At 36.3% G+C, this 20,834-nt stretch overlaps 1 long non-coding RNA gene across 1 annotated transcript; it reads left to right on the top strand.

Annotated features, from left to right (window-relative positions):
- Positions 1 to 4: 4 nt before the first annotated feature.
- Positions 5 to 19,968, top strand: LOC108893857 (uncharacterized). Its single transcript, XR_001962729.2, has 2 exons — positions 5 to 625; positions 19,299 to 19,968. It is a non-coding gene; the product is annotated as an uncharacterized LOC108893857 (long non-coding RNA).
- Positions 19,969 to 20,834: the final 866 nt, after the last annotated feature.

The following is a 20,834-nucleotide window of genomic DNA, read 5'->3' as shown; positions in this document are numbered from 1 at the left end:
GCAAGTGAAAATGACCAGAAACTACGTAACCTGCAGAAACAAAGCCACTGAGCCTGTCTGCCTGGCAAGTAGCAGTAAACAGGCCTGCTTTCATTTTTACATTCATTTTTAACTTCAAAATGGTCCTTGTTCTCTTCTCAAATGTATATGTATGCCTTGAACGTTGGAGGGGAAGCACTGAAGTATATACTGTAGGCCCGTCATCTGTTTCCGTGGAAAGTCCACTCCGTGTTTTCACTTTCAGTTTAAGTCAGCATTTTAAAGGGACCTTTTAAAATGTGGATATGCGAATTAGTTTTTTAGATAAAATGAGTGAGAACCATTACGTCTTTGTAAATAACACGCAGTTGCTGATTCCATTTTGAAGTGAAGGAGCTGTAGGGAAACTGATCTCAGCTCTGTTGGAACAGACAGCAGCAGCTGTGAATGGGAGTTGCTTGGCACTGTTGCTGATTTTGACTGAAGGGCTCACCGAAGTAAAAGTGAAACTACAGAGTGCGCTGACACGCAGGCCAGCCGTTTGTTTCTTTGTTCGGTTTATCAAACATTAAAATAATTTGTGGACGGATTATCTTTATATAGTTTAATCTCCATATGGAATAATGTGGTGGAAGCATAATGTAAGGTAAGTTTTCTCTTTATTGTGGATTGTAGATTTACAGCCCTGGATGGAGATGATGTTTCGGAAACTAATAACCTCATGAAATGTGATTTTTGAAATACAATTCAACACTTTATTGGTCTATAATTACGCTTTTAAGTTTTTTTTCGCAGCAAGAGGTACTGTAGGCCTACAATTGGCAAATCATATGCTGTCTCTTTTTTTCCTCTATTCCTCGTTACATCTTGCCCTTTTATTCGTCAGCCTTCCTTCAAATAGCCTATACATCGATCGATACACTGAAACCGCTAACCGGTTTTAATAGTGTGGCCCGGTCGGTGTATATATTGTATATATGCTGCTCGGGGGCATAAAAACATTTGATACGGTATGGGAAATTAACTGAACAGATTTCCCTACTCAGTCTTTGGAAAATCGTGAGAATCTTCGAACGCGAAACAACCTAAATAACAACATGAGCTTACAACAGTGTCATAAATGTGATATTAACCATTGGGAGTGAGTTGCATATAGCCCAGTCTGTGTTCACATGTTTTTTAAAAAGGCCATTCTTGTTTGTTAACGGTGCACCGTTGACCAAATTTTGTATAATAGCTGTATCCTAAATAGCCGCCAGATGTCGCCAAAAGCGCCCACAATATGGGTAACGTGATCCCTTTACTAGTGACGTGGCATGTATACAAAGTGATTGTTCATAATCATTATTTTTTTTTTATAATTATTTATTTTATTTTATTTTATTTTTTTTTAAAGCTAGCTTTAAGCTACTTTTTAAAATTTAATTGATAAGTGTATCCCTACCAGAAGAGTAAGATTTTTTGGAAAATAAATAATATTTAAGTGCTGTTGCAATTGATGCTTCTCTTCAACTACATTTCAGGGGAATATATATATATTTATTTTATATTGTACTACATTTTATTGATGTCTATGGTTACCAGTTAGATTTTACACCAGAAACACGATAAGGCTGATGATGAAGCTCTGGGCATTTTTTCCACCACTTATTCAAAAGATAAAATTATCCCATAAAAAATCAGTGCTTAAACTTTTCAGTGTCACAGTAAACTGTGGTCTACAATATGAAAATACCCCACTACAATTATTTTCTATTTTGAATATTTCACTCACACGGTGTATATTATCAGCAAAATGGTCCAAATGTATTCAAAACAAAAGTGCTCATAATTCATAAAATGGTTGTTTGAGTATTGCACTGATACATTTTTACAGTTTTACTGGGTCTTAATTACTAATACATTAATATGCAAGTAATATTTTACTGTTGTAGTTTGTCAATGTGGAGATAATTTAAACTAGTTTATATGTTATTGTGTGATCTAATTTATGACAGTGCATCATATTTAATAAACTACTCTTGTTGTAAAATCCCAATCTGTAAAGTAACTGAAGCTGTCACATAAATGTGGTGCAGTAAAAATTACAAAATTTGCCTTTACCTGCTAGTGAAGTAGAAGTATTATGTCGCAGAAAATTGAAGTACTAAGCAAAGAGCAAGTACCTCAAATTTGCACTTGAGTGTGCTTAAGTATAGTAATTGAGTAAATGTACTTCATTACATGAAACAGCTGATGATAAAGTAGTCAAACTTAGAGCCATTTGGACCAGCTACAACAATAAAATACAATTTACATCTTAGCACTTCAATGATTTAACAATCTGGCAGTGACCAAGCTTCCAAATGAATATTTTATGCTTGACACTTCTTCTTTCATTTAAGTTAATATTTTAAATACGTTTTCTTTCACTTACTCCTTATGAAGGTTAAACTGAAGTTGGTGTGAACATCAAAAATCATGTTTTATGAGTGAACACCAGATGTCACCATTAGTCCAGATTTAGATAAACTCTGTATTGTGAATAACCACTAGATGGCAGCAAAGACCATAATATAGTCAACAGACTTGAACCTCTTATCTGATGCCTATGCTCTGTAATGCTTGTGGGAAAAGGAAGTAATTGTGCTTTCGGTGTTAATGACTCACTGGGTACTTGCCTTGTTTGTTATTTGCTCACTCTAAACTCAGCTTGCCCATGCATTTCTGAAATTTGCAAGTGAGTGTATGTAGAGAGGAGTAGACCAGTGTAGACAGCTCATCATAGAGATATTATAATTTCCTTTTATCACAATCACCCTGCAGAGCTGTTGAATTAGGGTCCTGCAGTAAAAACCGGAAATGAATCTTCTAATCTTGAGCAGTGATATTTGACCTACTTTGAACCCAAGGAGCCTTTACATAACAGCATTACAGGAACCTTTGAGCAGTGCAAACAAGTAGTCACAGTAGCAGTAGCAGTAGCAAAGATATCACAAACTTAGACAGACTTCCCGATTCCAACACCTGGCAAAGCTTTTCCACAGTGAAACCTCCAAAAAAATGACCAAAAGATATGTGATGTGGCATCAAAGTTTCAGCTCCAGTAGGCTTGTGTTAGTGTGTTTGTGTGTCTGTCTGTCACGGTATACAAATGCTTGAGCCTAAGGTATGCCTTTGTCTGGTTTCCATGGAGTCTTAGTGTCTCTCTTATCAGTTATGATCACTTACTGGAAGAGATCTAACGATGGCAAATCATATAGATAACAAGCTGCCACCAATTCACACAGATGGCTGGGAATAAGAGACACGCACAGTTCACTGTTGAGTTTCAGGTCATCAGAAGGAGGTTAGGAGTTTTTTTTAATGTGATGGGACACCTTAACTCAAGGGTACACCATGGTGCAGGCCATGAGTTTACATGAGTTTACATCCTTGCAATATCACAAACTGAGTTCACGGATGGTATTTCCCTTGAAGTACGAAGACAAACCTGTCTTTTTTTTCTATTCTTCTTCCTTTTTTTTGTGGTCGAGACTTAACCACGCTAACGCATATTATCTGATTACCTTTAATGATGTGCATTGGCATTTTTGGGTACTGTGTGAGTGAAGAATGGTAAATACCAAGACTCTTATGATCAAAAAGCCAAACCCTGAGCATAAAACAAAAGGCATATTTCATATAGCTTGTTGAGTCTTAGTTTTATAGAATGATCTTTCAGTGCTGTTGTGATATGATGGCTTGCCCTAAAACATGAGACAAGCACCATAACACATTAAAAAAGTATTATTTTTTTTTTAGTGCACATGGGTAATTAGGAGGTAATATGGCTTATGTGCCTGACAACTTATCTAGCACTTTGCAAGCTGTCGTGACACTGTGAACTCTACCCATCTGGCACTGATCTGAACCACATCTGACAGACAAGCCCCTATCTAGTCCAGTCTTTTCATTCACGAAATAAGCAGTTAATGTAGTAGAACCTAGCTGAATCAGTGCCCTGAAGGAAAAGTAACACTTAAAAGAAAAACATAATAACACTTGCAGGTGATTTATTTATTTATTTTCCATGAATACTGCCACTGTAAAGTCTAGTGCCAAAATGTTCCTGAGCAGCACAGCCAGGATGAGACTGAGAGGAGATATAGAGGCTATAAAATGCAGAATTGGATTTCCTAACTGTAGACAGGTTTCTCAGAAATGCCTTAGCACTCCCACTGTGACAAGCGACACCTGCTGGTCAGATTTTGGAACTGCATTCCAAGGCTTTCTTTCAAGTCACGTGATTTAGAAGAAATCGAGCCTTTGGCTTATAGCAGCTCACAATAAAGTACAGAGCCCTGCAGAGAGACTGTGAAGCTCTTGACTCAGCTTTTTTTTTTTTTTTTTTTTTTTATTGCATCATGTGTTTGTGGCGTTTTATTTCTCTTATCTGAAGACTGCAGAGTTAAGAATTGGCTCTAAGTGGGACAGGTATGAGATTATCTCAGTCCTGAAATTTCATCCTGCATGCATCCCTATTGATCAAACATGGGCGTTTCGGTTGTAGCTTCAACATGAGACAATAGTGTTATCATTTTGGGGGGTATTTTTACATTGAGGTGCCTTTATTAGGGCTCTGTTTATCACATGAAAAATTAGAGCTGGTCACCCAGAGTTTTTTCATGTAAAAATCTTGCATCAAGACCTGAAATAGAAAAGTCTGGTCGCTATTGAACTATTATATGCTTGTAGTAAAAAAAAACAAAACAAAAAAAAAAAACACACAAAACCTGGAAGGTGTTGTATTACGACACTGACAAGCCACATTACAGCTTGTGGTAGACAGAGTGTCTAACCTGTTCAGTCAGAAACTGGCAGTGTGTTTTCTAGTAAGGTGAGGTAAGGTGAGGACTTCAGCAGCTACTAGACAGAGAGGGCTAACACTGAAGATACACAGTAAGAAATAATTTAAGGGGGAGTACAACTGGGGTAGTTCTCAGTTCTCTTGGCAACTAGCCTGTGGTTAAGATTAGCAGCCAAAGTAAAAACACCTTGAAGCACAAAGCAAACCACACAAATGAACACTTTATTAGCACAAATGCGTAAAAATCTGTGGTATGTTTTTGATCAGGTCTCGCAGCCTGCGTATTTAGCCTCACTACTCTTTGTTTTCTTCCTGTTTATTTTGCTTTTGTTGTTGTTGCTATGACTTCTCACTTCAGCTCACCTGTGGCCACACCCACCGCAGATGGTGCGGGAGCACAAAGACATTTCAGCTGAAAGGTCATTTCAAACAAACAGGGCACTGACTTGTTGACATCCTGATATTAGAATCAGATTTAATATAGTGAACACAGGGATAGATGTTGCACATTGGCTTAAACATATCACATACTTGCCTGAGGCATTCACTTGGAGGTTTTAGTGAGTTTCCTGTCTCATAGGACAAAGAGTGTATCAACAGACTGCACACTGCATTGTTGCAAAATGGCTTTAGTTAATTCCTTGAGTGCTGTTTACAGTGCTGCTAGCTGTGCTGCGGATCTGCTTACTCAGATAAACATCCTCACTTTGACATACTGTGACACATATACTTACAAACTGACACATGTATTTGTTGTTGTTATGGTGAACCCCTGTTAAAAACTGTTAGCTGAGGGATAATATAATCTTCCAGGAGGACAGAAGAAAAGTTTCAACCCTTTATAAATTCCTTTCCTAACGTCACTGCAGAGGCTGAGGAATCCCTGTTGAGTAGCCAAGACTAATACAGGTTCTCTGGGCATTATAGGTGGATGTGTCAGTTCTCTTTGCTGATCAACAAGCATCCTCATGTTCTCCAGTCATGTTTTATAAAGGAATTTATAGACCCGTATGACACAGTCTTGTTGGAATATATTCTCAGGAAGCCACACCCTCGGTTTAAGTGACACAAGACTGAAAACATCTGAAGACAAAAGCTGTGCTGATGCTGCTGGCTAGGGGTTATTATTTAAAATAGCCAGCACATTACTACAGAATGAGGGCACCAGTGATAACACATTGCCACTGTAAAAAGGATAATCCTGTATTAAGTAAATACACAAAATAAAACGTCCGCACAACACAGCTTTCTTATGAAAAATAACCACATGGCTCATTTCAGCAAGTTTTAGTGACAAAGTCCTCTAGTGACTGTAATTGCAACTCTAAGTTACCATCATCTTTCCTAACCCTGACCAAGTTGTGTTTGAGCCTAAACCTGACCCAACTTTAACCATAGCAGTGTTACATCACAAAAGAAAATTGTTTCCAGAGCAGAGCCAATTCCTGAGTAACTAGTTCTCTTTTGTTGTGTGAACAAAGAAAAAGAGACTAGGCAAGCAAATGTATTGACTCCTTTGGGGTCAACAAGACTTCCGTAATTCGTGATTTATGGCAAACATTTCGCCAGACCACTATTGTTTAAGTGAGAAGTGTGACTACGCAAGATAAAGAACCTATGCATGTTTTCCAGGAAGGAATATGCACTGACACTTGACTCAAAAATGATGAAATACATTCAGATATTCACACTAAGAAGGAAAGACACCAAAATGGCAGTTATACGTTTAAGCTGAAGGCAGTTAAGCACAACAGGCATACAGGGAAGAGAAGACATTCATAAAAGATTAGATGATATGGTTGTCAGTGTATTTATTATGGAGTGATGTGTCAGGTATTCACTTGAGAGGTCTACTGGTTGTTATTCGACCATAAATGATGAAAATTTGCGTGCCTGGTAGACCTAGGTCTGTTTTGCTTTTTGGTGTGGTGGCATGGGCGTTGTGCCATCCCGCCAGGGTACGGCATCCACCCCCTCAGTGTGTGTGTGTGTGTGTGTGTGTGGGTCTAAGTAAGAGAGAGAGAGAGAGAGAGAGGGCTCCGGTCTTTCCAGTAAATCAACAGACTCTAGAAAACGGTCGTCTTCTTCTGTTTTTACTCTAATTTTGCACAGACTTACCCATACCAGCCCACACACACACACATGCACAAGTCATGCAAAGCTGTATGACCAACTTGCAAGCCTTGTCCCACAAGGCTCTGGTCTTTCCAGAAAGTCAGCTGACTTTTTGTCTCCTCTCTCTCTCTCACTCTCTGCCTGTTTGTTTTTCTCTCTCACCCACACCTACAATTCTCTCCCACTTCCATTCACCCACACACACACACAGATGTGCATTCATATCTTTGGATTTTTGGCAAACAGGCCTGTTTACAAAAGTATCACAGTCAAACAAAATTTGGTAACATTAAACACAAAAGTTGAATTAGGTCTCTGTCCACTTGCCTGGTTGTATTTTGCACCAATGATCTAGTATAGTATTCAGATCCTTAGTAAAAATAACAACACCGCAGTATAAAAATAATTAAAATAATTAAATTTGTGCAATGCTACTTTAGTTAAAACAATAATTAAATAAATAAATAAGTTGTATATGTACAATGCATTTTAAGTACTATAAGTAAAAGTACTCAGCTGCAAACAATTGGTCCCTGTGAGTGTTAATGGATTATTATTTCAGATGAATCAATGTATAAATAGCATTTTACTGTTGGTTTTAGTTGAGGTGGACCTAATGGTAATAATTTTATGTCAGCTAGTGTGATCTGGAGCAGTGTATCATGTTTTGAGATGACGTGTTTTGTGTGTAAAATCTTAATCTGAAAAGTATCTAACAACCATAGCTGTCAAATGACAAACTGTCAAAGTATGATCTTCCCCTGAGAACTGTAGTGGAGTAGAGGTTGGAGTAGAGGTATAAAGTTGCATAAAATGCTATTAGTGAGGACCATGTACCTCAAATTTATACTTAAGTACAACATTTAGTAGATGTATATTGTTACACTCTACATCTGCTCTCCAAGTGTTCTTTACAAGGCATTTCACTCAGAGGAATGTATCAGTTTCTGCTTCTATGGTGTTATCCATTTCTATTTTTACTTACCTATTGTTGTCATCCACTACATTACCTGTAAATGTTTGATACTGTGTAATGCCAGCTTTCCCTTTCATTAAATACTTGTAGTGCAGTCAAACAGCCAAGTGTTCAGACACACAGAGATCAAACCTCTGTTCTTGTTCAACTATTTTTAATGAAAATGCTTTATTTTGTAACAGTTTCAGAAACATCCCTGACAGAGCGGTGAAACACTTTTAAAACACAGAGATCAGGATTATGGACTGCACTGTCATGGTGTTTTCCAATATGAACTGACATCTAGCAAGCAGCAGCACGAACACACGCCATAATGTGGTTTTGTTATCTTATTTTGGATGGTGTACAGCTGAATCCTCACTCAACCTTGACCTGGGCATCATCCAACTGCACTAAGCCTCACAGTTCCTTCTAGGTAAACCATTTGTCACCTCATCATCACTGTGACAACACTTATTTTGTAACAGTAGTGAATACGAAACAGGACAGTAATAACAGTCAACAATAACAGAAGCCTTATTTAATTCAGAATATGCCATTTTCAGATTTGTGCATGTCAGAGACAGACTTTGATTGTAGACACTGTAATAATTAATTTTATTTGTGTAGCACTTTTCTCAAGTGTTTTAACAAAAGACACAAAAGAATAATAAAATTCTACAGTGAAAAAAGTAAAACCAGGTCAAGTAGATGAGATGGTAAATAAAATGTAAATATTTTCTAGGAGATAATACATGTTAATTCAGAAAGGTGTGTGAAGAGAAGTGGCAGCGCCAATTGTGAACAGTTCGTCATTCCGCGCTATTACAGCACCTGTCAGCCGCAGCCGCAAATCTAGACAAATGTAGACCTGCATGAAGAGCTTTTCCTGCTGATCTAAGTGTCTGTACTTATTCGTTTGGGTTTGGAGCTAACCCATTTCATGTCTTATATGTGATTAATAGAAGGTTTAACTGTATTCTTGAGGGAATGGGAGGTCACTGAAGTGATGGTAAAATTAAGGTAATATGTCCTGTTTTATGGTTCTACTGGACTAACTGTATTCATTTTTTTACTTTTTCTTTTTTTTTTTTTCTTTTTGCATTTTATTGAGTGCTGAATGCAGAGCGTTTCAATGATCCAGATGGGATTAAATAAAGGAAAAGTAATTTTCTGTAGGTCAGCAACATACAGAAGTCATCTGACTTTAGAGATGCCTCTCAGCTGACAAAAAACAGAACTGAAAAATCCCTTGTATTTGGTTGTCAAAGTTCAGATTTGAATCGAAAATTACTCCTAAATCTCTGGTAAATATATATTTTCTTATTATTTTTGATTGAATAAATATAAGTGGAAACAGCTCTTCAACTGATTCCATGTGTACATAAGCATTAGTAACCTTTAAATACAATAATGTGCAAGCCCAAACTTGACCCATCTATCCAAAACAATTCGAATATGCAAACCATATCAACATTCAGTGCTGGCACCACTTAATATTTGTTACATGTTAAATTTTGCAAAGCAGAGGTGGGTTTTATTCAGCCAGTGAACCCAATTTCCAACAGGTACCTGCACTTTCTTTATCAGTGCATCCTGCTGTTTTGTTTAGATGACAGAAGTGACCTAGTAGTTCAGACGAACAAAATGAGGAGTCATGTTGATCGTCTCAATGAGGCATAAGTTTTAAAGTTTTAATGCCTTTTGATTCTTGGAAATCAGTTTATTCAATGTAGGTAAACTCCGTACCACCTCTTTTCAATTTACAAAACAAAGATGAAACGCACAAAGAAATGAATACACTGCAGTTTTTGCAGAAAGGTTTAACATTTTGATATCTTAATAACTGCAAAATGCCTTAACTAACACTGCAAGTCTAGATGACCCAACCCTGCTTTTTCTCTTATCCTACTGTCTTTACAATCAACGTATCTGACCAAATCATGGTGGTGAAATTAAATGTTAAACTTTAACCTCAAGTGAGCAGCTTTGTCCAATTTTGATGAACACCTGCCGAGGTGATACAGCTCTGATTTCTTCCACAGCGTGGTAACCTGCAAGTTCACACCGTCCCTTTTTTGTTTTGAACCATTAAAGATCACCCGGCTGTTTACAGTAAATCAGCACACTAATCTCCACTATTAGTTTCACTCTCTCTCTCTCTTTCTCTCTCTCCCTCTCTCCTTCTCCCTACCTCTGTCTGATTCACACCCACAAACATTCACATAAAAACAAGTAAGTTCATTAACATGCATGAATTAAATCAATCTCAGTGAAAGTGGTTTTCATTCCCCCACATGTAATCAGATGCAATTATTCATGTATAGATGAATGATTAAGTTTTAATTATACAACAGTTGGTATCAGTTTGTGTAGTCATGGTTACTCATTGAGATTAATTGATCTCATAAATAGCTTAGTGATTACAGGTGACTTGCAGTGATAAAGTACTTGGACCATTGCACAGTATTAAAACATGCATTTACTCTAATGTCAAAAGTAAATATGCTTCAGTGCAATAACAAAACTCAGAATTTAGCAAACTTTTTTTTTTTTTTTTTTGCCAGATGTTGAAATCATTCTACTTCCTGTCATTGTGTTCAGCTATCTCAGAATGAAAGTGAGCAACTTTTGCAAAGTATGCACACAGTTCAGAGAGGATACAGAGGTACAGAGGGTCCGTCAATAGGAGACTACAGTTCTTCCATATTGCCCTTACCTCAGTTATCGTCAACTGCTCTGGATAAGCATGTCCTCTGCTGTTAATTCAGTCTCAAATGACACGTAAAATGATATATATATATATATATATATATATAAAGTCATTCCAGATCCTGTCTTTCACTTGGCTTTCTAACAAAATCAATGTTCTCCACATGACATGACTTCTTTGGGAGACCTCCAACAACTCGACAACTCCAGCTGTGATTGTTCATAGTTTTCGGGTGTGTGATGATGAGTGTACTGCAGTAAGCCATCGTTGCCTTGCGGTTTGAGTCATTATGAAACTAATGAGTAACTGCTGAAAATTATTTTTATTTTGGTGGTTTTTATTTGCTGAGTTTGCTGTTATTAAGTTGGGAGTTAATCCATAAGTATTTTCAAAGATGGCCACAGGCGATCTGAGGTGCCAGTCGCTTAGAATCAGACAAAACTCACTTCAATATTACAATATGAATTTTAACTTGTTTTGCTACACTTTAACTACAAATGACAACCCCCAAGAAATCCTTTCTTTTCAAGGTTGATGCAAAATAGAATCTACATGTAAAGATGTGGATCAACCTGCAGGAACTAGTCAAAATATAATACTAAGTTACACAGTAATCATGGATCAGGTGTTACTTGAAATAATTACTGGTCACATTAATAACTCAGCTCATAAATGTCAGTCATTATGATTTTTACGATGCGATGATGCTGTGCACACGACCTGCTTCTATTAATGCTGTTAGTATGTGTTGCATTTATACAGCAGAGGACGTTAAATCTTAACACTGACGGAAAATCACACAAGAGGACATCTCCAAACCTGAAAATCCACCTCCTGTGGTTCATTGTCTGGTTTTGTGTTTGGCTCATCCTTCCATGTTGAGGCTGCATGTCTAATATTAATTAAACCAGGAACGTTGCGTGTTGTGGCATAGACAGAATAGTAGCACGCCCATGTTTGTTCAGATTTTATTATTCTTTATTTTTTTAATGAGGGATTTACTTGTGTTGGTGCGTGTTATTTAATTCAAATAATACAACACATCAGTCAAGTAATATTTTCAATATCAAAAGTTAAAGTAGTTATTATTTCCACCATGAGTTACATATAATCACAAAGGGCTATTATATTATTGGATTGTTATTAATAATGCTTTAGAAAATAAACAGCCTTTAAATGCTGTTGCTGGGTGAAAGAGGAATACTTTAAACTACTTTATAAATGTTGAGTATTTAATAATAATACAACATGTTTTATAAACAAAATCACATGTTTTGTGTGTGAAATCTAAATCTGCAAAGTAAATGTAGTTAGTGTAGTGGAGTAACAAGATTTGACTCATAATTGTAGTGGAGTAGAAGTATAAAGTAGCATGAAATGGAAATACTCAAGTAAAGTTTTACTCCAGTACCATGCTGACACCTGGATAAGCATATATACCTCTATTCTTTCCAGACCAATCCTTCGCGTGTGGGTGATCATATAAAGCAAAATGTGGCTTTTTTTTTCTTCACATGTTTAGAAAAGGGTGTTGGTTGAATATTTGATGGTGCTAAGTGTGCCTTAGCTGGAACATGTAGTTGTTAATGCTCCATTTATTGCGACGTGAACAGTGGATGTACTGTATTTCACCCTACTCTGCAAACACTTTGGAGTGTGTATTGTTTAACCAGATACATACTGTAAATGTCTACCGTGTGGACACACTCATTTGAGTCACAGAGATAATTTCAGCAATCGGGTTCAAGAATTGTGACAGAAAGTGAATAATAATTAGATGCCTTGAGCTATTGAGTTTGTTTACAAAATAATTACAACAGTTTAACTGACAGACTGGGTTTTAGATGAAAGATAGTTTCCTCTCATGGACATAATATGTAGAGATGGCTGTTTTTCTGGTACTGAATGATGTAACCTCCTGTCAGATAGTGTCAAACAAAGAACAAACCCATTTGACCTGCCATGACAGCATTGAGTGTTGAGCTTGGAGGAATCTTATTACTTTACACATGTTGATTAAAAAGGCTAAAAGGCTGCAGAAACAATACAGCACCTCACCTGGTGTTGTCATATTATTGATATAATCATCTATAACTCTAAATCAGACTCTTCTCTTTCACTTTGTTTGTTTTTCCACTTTATTACTCTGGTCATCTCTTTATTTTATGTCATAGTATTTTTGAAAGTCTTTGTTGTAACTCTGAGTCAGAAATATAACAAGAATTTCTGATGGCTGCCTTATCTCCCGCTCGGTGAAAAGAACTACAAAAGTGTTAATCAAACTAGTGGCAAAATTGCCAGCAGTTACAGCTTAGTCTCAGCTAATTGAGCACGCTCAGCACACCTTTTATTTGTATCTGCTTTCATTTCTGAACAAACTGCTACAAATATGTACAATGTACAATTAACAGCTAATCAGCCATCTTAGAATAATGGAATAACAAGTTTTTCTGTTCTTCTCATACATAAACAAGGAATTAATTTATAAATAAATTCTATGAGAAATTATGTGTTAGATAGCTGTCAAATATAGTGCATATTTGTAAGCTCCAAAGCTCATTTTCCTCCCAGACTCCACATGATCCACATTCCAAAACTGGCCCAAATTTGGGAGTAAAATTCATGTGGGCCGTTTCTTAACACAGACAATACTGACTCCACTGTTTCTGAGATGTTTTGGACCCTCTCAGGGGTGCACTGTGGAATCTAGTAGACAACAGTGCATTTGAAAATGTATTTGACATTGTCTTACATTTTTAAGTGACGATTTGCGTTCAGTCCAGGTGTGCCTGAAGCAGTTTATTGAAACTCTGTCAGTTTCTTTTTTACACATTGCTCATTTTTCTCAATGATATCATGACATGGGTGGCATTACATGAGTATAGTGCACTTGAAAAAGTGGGCATCAGTCCAAAGACCACCTCAGTTATATTACTTTAGTGAGGCTCCTTAAGCGATCCAAACCTCCGTGAGATCAAAAACAAGAAAATGTAAATATGTAATACGTGTTTCATGTATTGTAGCAATGAGCACAAAGAGTTATAAAGTTTAGAAAACCAAGGATATAAAATACTAAGTTTGAAGTTGCACTCATACTCAGCTGTTTGTGTGTGTTTTGTATTAGTCATGCTACAAAGTCCTACGTGCATATACACAGGTTGAAGAAGACTTGTTTTAGGAAGACCTATTGCTCTTGACTAAGTTTTGTTTCTATCTAACCAGCATCTGTTGTCATTATGCCAAGACAAACACACTCAGATGTCTTTATCTTTGTGAAGAAAGGTACTGACAGATGGATGTAGATGGACGTAAGCATGTAGACACGTATGTGCAGTACCATACTAATCCCAAAGTGGAAAAGCAGGAAGCATTGCTAAGACCTCTCATAGGTCATAGAGGTCACAGATCATCAACCTCTGTGCAGTTTTGTCATGAACACAATAACATTTATGCTTTATTCATCCCCAAGAGTAAGTTTTTTTTTCTTTTATTTCCTTCCTCACCCCAGGACTATTACAATTTATCATAGACTACCAGTGATCATCCAGCTTATCTGCCAACTCCTTTGTTCCTGTGCAATAAACTTGCTAAATTAGCACATGTAATTTTTTACACATCTTCATTTTTAATACTTTTTAAAAATTATTTTCAGCAACTAGTATTTTTGAGATTGTTTCGTTTTTTCTTCTTGCGCTTTGTACTGGAGATATTTCAGGTAATATTTATGTACTTGCTTGTTACTGTGTTTGTTCTTTCTGTACTCCTGTGTTCCTGTCTTTTGTTGTCGTCACCTGACTGCGAGCCAAGTGTCCCATCTGGGATAAATGATTGAACTGAATGACTGAAGGCAACTTTGCCTAACTGACAGAGCTGTCTTTTTTTCTCTTTTAGTCATACATTAATCAATTACTCTCCACCAAACTTGGTTCTTAAGAAGTTGGAAGAGACTTATAAATCCTACCATTACACAACCCATGTCATTTTTTGGGGAGTTTTGAGGAAGCTGAGCACATCAGTCTCTAATCAATACTAAATAAGATACTGTGCTATAAACTAATGAAATTGAACAGGTCTTATAGTGCATGTATGAAGCCCTATTATCACTTTGTTTAGTGCACCTTAAAAGAATCTTTTTTTTAGGTTTAGTTCCTCTTTCACCCAAGTTTGTGACTCTGGGATTCTGTAAAAAAGAATTGTAGTCTCCAAACTGAAACTGCTGTACATAAATGGTGACACCTGAGTATTTTTTTCAGACTCACTAATCTACAGAAGACATGATGTTGTATGGGCTGTGTAGCACTCCCCGTGCTGCCCTGTTTTGCAATCCACCAAGTGCAGGACCTGTAACACAGGAGTATGGGCTCCTGAGGGGATCCCAACTGTGGTTTAAGTAACGAAAGTACTTTGTTTAGGGAAAGACTATGGTAGTTTTGGTTAAATGTTAATAAATGTGTCTCAAGTCAAATTTGATAGGTGAAGGTGCCCCTTTAACATATAAACATTGGATGTGACTCTAAACAACAGGCTTTGGAACACTAAAATAAAAAATATCAATGTAATTTGCAAAATTAAAACATTTGACCCCCTCTCAAAGACATGTTTGAATTTACAAAGACATTACTTACATACTCACACATATTGACTGGCATAGAAGTGTTTGTGTGGAATCATCTAAAACTCAGGATTGCCTTAAATGTAAATTTTATCACAACAAAATGAAGTCTGGATTTTTTTTTAAAAACTGGAATTTTGACACAAGATTCCTGACTGCAGTACAGGTGCTGTGCAATGAAAGTATGAACTACTGTTAAATTGACAGTGATATCAGTCAGCATCACGAGAGAGAAAAACCTAGGGAAATACCGTGGCGGCTTGGTGTGTATGTATCTGTGAAAGCATTGGGGGAAGTAACCATGCTTGTACAATTCTGTCATTTCACAACTGTTAAACACAGTAAGAGCTCTGGTGGGTTGTCAGTCTAAAGTGACTCAGTGTGTAGTGCGATTAAAGTGAGCAGGAGTCAAGTGAATTGTTTATACATCTCAGTGGAAAGCACCAGAGATATCTCTCTCTGTTTCCCCTCTGCACCACAAACACACACATGCACACACACACACACACACACACACACACACACACACACACACAGTGTTCCCCTCCCTCCGTCTTTCCTCCGACAGTTTTCTTTTGTGGTTTTTACAAGCTAGGTGTGTTTTTGCGGCCATCTCATCTAAGCACGGGATAGTGAGGAACAGTTATGAGTGCCACACCTTCCTGAGACATAATGTGATGTCTGTTCTTTTTAACTTCAGATAGAGAGATTTAAAGGATTCTTACCAACAAGCCCCATGAAAAGACCAAAACCACCAATCCAACCAAAAAATGTTGTCTGTGTAGCCAAAGCCTGATATATCTTATTTCTCTGGGCCACAGATTACTGTCCAGAAACATTAGCAGAAATACTGACTGCAATTTATTTTAAGTTAAACCCACATACATTTTGCTGCTACTGTAAATACTCCTGTGAACTAAATGTGTATTTAACCATGAGTTAGCACACATTTAGTTCAACCACTGAAAACAAATATATAGAAACAAATATATATAATATATATATAATAAGTGATTCTCTTGAACATAGACAAGGTAAAGAACTGAACTGCCTTTACTATAATACCTAATAATATGACAACAGGCAGTAATGGACTGCACAGGCATGTAGCAGGAATACTAGAGTGATCATTTCTATGCTGTAGTAGTTTAAATACACATATAAATACACACAGCCAAACAAAACTCTTACATTCATAGAATTTGGTTTTCATATTATTTATATCCATAAATCTTTATTTTAAATTTTACTGGAGATACTAAACATTTCAGGTTGAATTTTGGGGTAATGTTTATAAAATGCAACCCTGTCCCTTAACATTTTTAATATAACTACTATACTTATTTGTTATACCCAAATACGTTATAGTGAGAAACATAGTTCTTGGATGTCCAGAAAAAAATCCTTTCGATAAAATGATGTAGCTTGATTGTAGTTTGAATATTTAATTTAATGTAAAAAATCAAATACAGTGGCTTCAAAAAGGAGCTGGAATATTAATAGAGAATATTGTATGTATGTGATACTGTCAGACAGTGGAATATCATGATTCTTCCAAACTTAAAACTGTAAATTAAATAGATTTTGCCCACACCAACACTTTCTGCCACAGTGAGCTGGTATTAACAGCTGCAGAGCCAGACACACCCAACACAGCTATCTGTCACCAACACCATCATTAGTTTTCTGCCTCTAGACCAAGCTATGTGGCATATGTTGGCGGTTTCAGTGTTTTCTTGTGAAGAAGAAAAAAGTCAGTTAAGGCACTTCCTATGAGGCATTTTCCACTTCCTACTTTACTGATCTTTGTTTGCATGGTCAACTGTGCTGCTGCAGAAGATATATGCCCTTGTTCTTCAGAAAAGGGATAAAATAAATAAAACAGTCACAGAGCAAGTAAAGTTCATATAGGTGACCAAATCTATCAAAGGAACTACACATATTACTAATAACACACACATATTAACATAACAATAGACTTACAACACACCATAGACACATATGAAATCATCTTATTTACATATGTATCTTGTTTTTAATTTTTACTTTACCATGAGCACATTGTTTTGGTTAAGACTGAAAAACTACTGAAACCAAGTTTTTGATGTAGCCCTGAACATTTGTTGTTTTTTGTCGGGGGGTGGGGGGTGGGGGGGGGTGGGGGTTGTGCCATGATCTTGAGGAAATTAAACAATTTTGTTATGGAGGAAATCACAGTTAAGTTAGAGTTGAACCTGACCTTGAACTTGAACTTCATTATACTGCATATACTAGTCCAGATTCAGTTGCTTTAGTGTTTGTGTTGTGATTGGATATGTCAGTGGTGAAGTATAAAATGGGAAAATTAAACTTTTGAGTGCTTAGTCATCAACAAAACCCCTTCATTTAATCAATACGAAAACCAGGATTTAGACGTATTTTCACATACTTACTTATTATGTCATATAGTTCCTGGAGTTTCAGTTGCGTGTTGAGTTTGACTGTGAATTTATTTGAATAAACAATGAATTTTTTCGCAGCCATCGTCCTTGATGTAGAGTCAGCCACTAGTTGACAAAGAAGCAGGAACGCTGTTATGTTGTGTGTGTTTTTCCCCCTTGTTTAACTTTATCATAATCACCAGTTCACGTCACCTGGTCTGAGTTTACTATACAGAAACCTCATTACCTTTATTTACATCAAATATCATGGGTAATGGGTTCAGAAATTGTTAAAGTTTTATTTTATATCTGATTTAGCCAAATTTCAAAGTTGACTTCACTTGTTTTTCTTGATTCACTAATGAACTCTGATGCATAATTATACACATCATTACAGTACAACTGATGCATCATCACTTTCCATGTGCACTTTGATCAAATTGTGATCATACTGATTTCACCATCGATACCACACATTGAACCATAAGTGTATGAACCCCATAAATGTCAAAGATCAATCCTAAAGGTTGAATTTAGGGAAGGCAGGGCAAACCAGTAAAATATTTACTGACTCCCACTGATGCTATAATACGGGTACAGTGGAAATAAGAATGTGGATAACATGGGAATAACAACTGGGCAATTTAGAGGGAAAAATAAATTATAGTTACCTACTTATGGGGTATAAAACTGAGAAACAAAACTGGACTAAAAATAATGTAAACACTAATATTGGGGGGAACTAATTAAGTAATTATGGTAGAGCATATTTCACAATGTTTTACAATATGCTCCCAAAACTGTGACAGCTATACTTCATCATTACCATGGTAGAGAGGAGGGTAGAAAGTTTGGACTAAAGAGGGACATGTGATTCTTTTATGGATTACAGCAATGAGACGTGATAGGTTACATGCTCATTGCCAGCATACGTTTTTTGGCTTGACCACAGTGCTGTTCCTGTAAAATAATGGAGGCGGTATAATAATAATAAAAAAATGCTTTTACCCTTTGCTCTTGGCAGTTAAAAAAATAGCTCCAACAGGAATCTGGTATCTATCAGACAAAAATTATTACAAAAGGATAGGGTTTTTTTGTTTCGTTTTTTTGATGTGAAGTAAAGGCTGTAATTCACACGCAGATCTTTTAAAAATTCCAGTGTTATATTAAGTGCCCTTCTCCCCTATAACTGCCATGACTCTATCCTTGACCTCTGACTGTTTGTTATGAAGTTATAAAGTTTATGTTGGTGCCATTATTTTCTTGATTTGGTTATTGCTGGTAATACCTTTGCTCTGTGCAGCAGCTGAATGCAACAAATACAAAATTTGCTCTCAAATTTGTCCTTCCACTCCTTAAATCCTTGTTTTGGTTGATTTAAATCAACACATCCAAAATACCAGTGTTTTTCCCTCTTTGGGTTTTTTTATTAGAACCTTAGAACTTCCTTAAAGATCTGACACATGGTTTAACATGACTCATACATATATATAGTAACAGGAAATAATGAGAATGTTTTTTTTTTTTTGTTTGATTACTTGTCACAGGTGAGACTTACCTGAAAGAAAATTAAAGTGCTACTGTCATAGGAGATGTGTGCTTCAAAATTAAATATGTGCAATATGATAAGCCAGAAATTTGTTTAATCCTAAATTATTTGTTCTCCTTTCTGATAGGGTCACAATCTGCAAAGGATCAGAAGTGGCCCTGGTGCCCTCCACCTCTGTCTGCAACAGGAGCAGGAAGAAAACAGCATGATGGAGGTCTGTCTGTAAAGGAACTATGTCTGAAACAAAGATGGAGACACTGAGAACTGCAGAAATATACTAAATATGGACATACAGTAAAAATGAGGTCTGTAGTCAGTACATATAGTATAATCTTTCACATCTGCTTTTTAATGGTTTTATCAGTTTGTCCAGTCTAGAGTTTACGGACGTCAGGAGATGAGCTCGTAAGCTGTCAGTTAATATGTATCATCATGACTTTATTGTTGTTTTAATATTTAAAAAGTCTTATCACAAACCTTCATGGTAATACAGTATATATGTTCACTTGACCATTGCTGACCTGGTATTTTTATAGCATTCGATAGTAGTAGGAAAAAAAACTGATATCATAAACTGAACAAAAGGGGTTATTCATGTGCAGTTGTCTTATCAAATGTTTAACGTACAGCATCCTGGTATCAGCCAGACCTGTGTATGATTAGTTAATAATTGATTTGTTGTTCATTTGCTTCTCCACAAAAGTACTTTTAAGCTCATCAGTACAAACATCAAATAACTTGATCACAAAGGTTCCATAATATTAACTTGCACATAATAAATTACAATAAGAAATGAATTGTGTTGTGTGCGAATTTATTTTATTATTTTTTTATGTGATAAGTTTCATCATCGTAAATCTGCACTCTTCCCGTGTTTGTGAGTGATTTTAAAAAAAGAAGCTATCAATTAGATGATCCCTTCTGACTAATATATCATTGAGTGAGGTCAGGTCATTTTTACCCATAACATATTTTAAAAAAGCAAATGAAAGGCAAATTTGGTGTGAGTGTCGGCACATCTGTGTATCAGTCTATCAAACTGGTTTGACAGATTTTATAGCAGGTGGTTCGTGGCATCAACAGCCATATCCTTTTTTTTTCCAGCTCAAAAGAGTGAGGAACAACTATTCAAGCCACTACATTCAGTGGTTTTTGATACGCCCATTAAAGAGCAGTTTGGAGCTTTATTAATCTTTAGTAAGCATTTCAAGTGGTCAAGGTAATTTTTGCCTTAAAATCATTCTAGTCAATCCCTTGACATCTATCTGATAGTTTTTTGTTATTGTTTGACACAAGCTGGTCTAAAGAAACATTTTATAATTAAAAGCTGTTGATGACTTTATGTTGTTGACACTGGTGGAAGAAGTAAAAAGTTTTAAACCACACTGTAAAAATACTCCAAAAACTCAAAACTTACAGTACACCTGTGAGTATTACTGTTATCATGGCTGTACTAGTATATACTGAGGTCATGTCCTCTGTATTATTCCAGGGAACTGGGAATTTGAAGCAACCTGTGTGGAGCAGCTTTAACTTTTTTTCTATCTACAATCTTAATTTGTTAAGTAACTACAACTCTCAGATAAATGTGGTGGTAGGATGACATAAAGTTAAAAAAAAATAAAATAAAATACAAGTTGAAAAATACAAGTACCTAAAATCT

Source organism: Lates calcarifer, linkage group LG20, assembly GCF_001640805.2.
Source record: "Lates calcarifer isolate ASB-BC8 linkage group LG20, TLL_Latcal_v3, whole genome shotgun sequence".
NCBI classification, from domain to species: Eukaryota; Metazoa; Chordata; class Actinopteri; family Centropomidae; genus Lates; species Lates calcarifer.
This window is presented reverse-complemented; position numbering and strand designations above follow the sequence as displayed.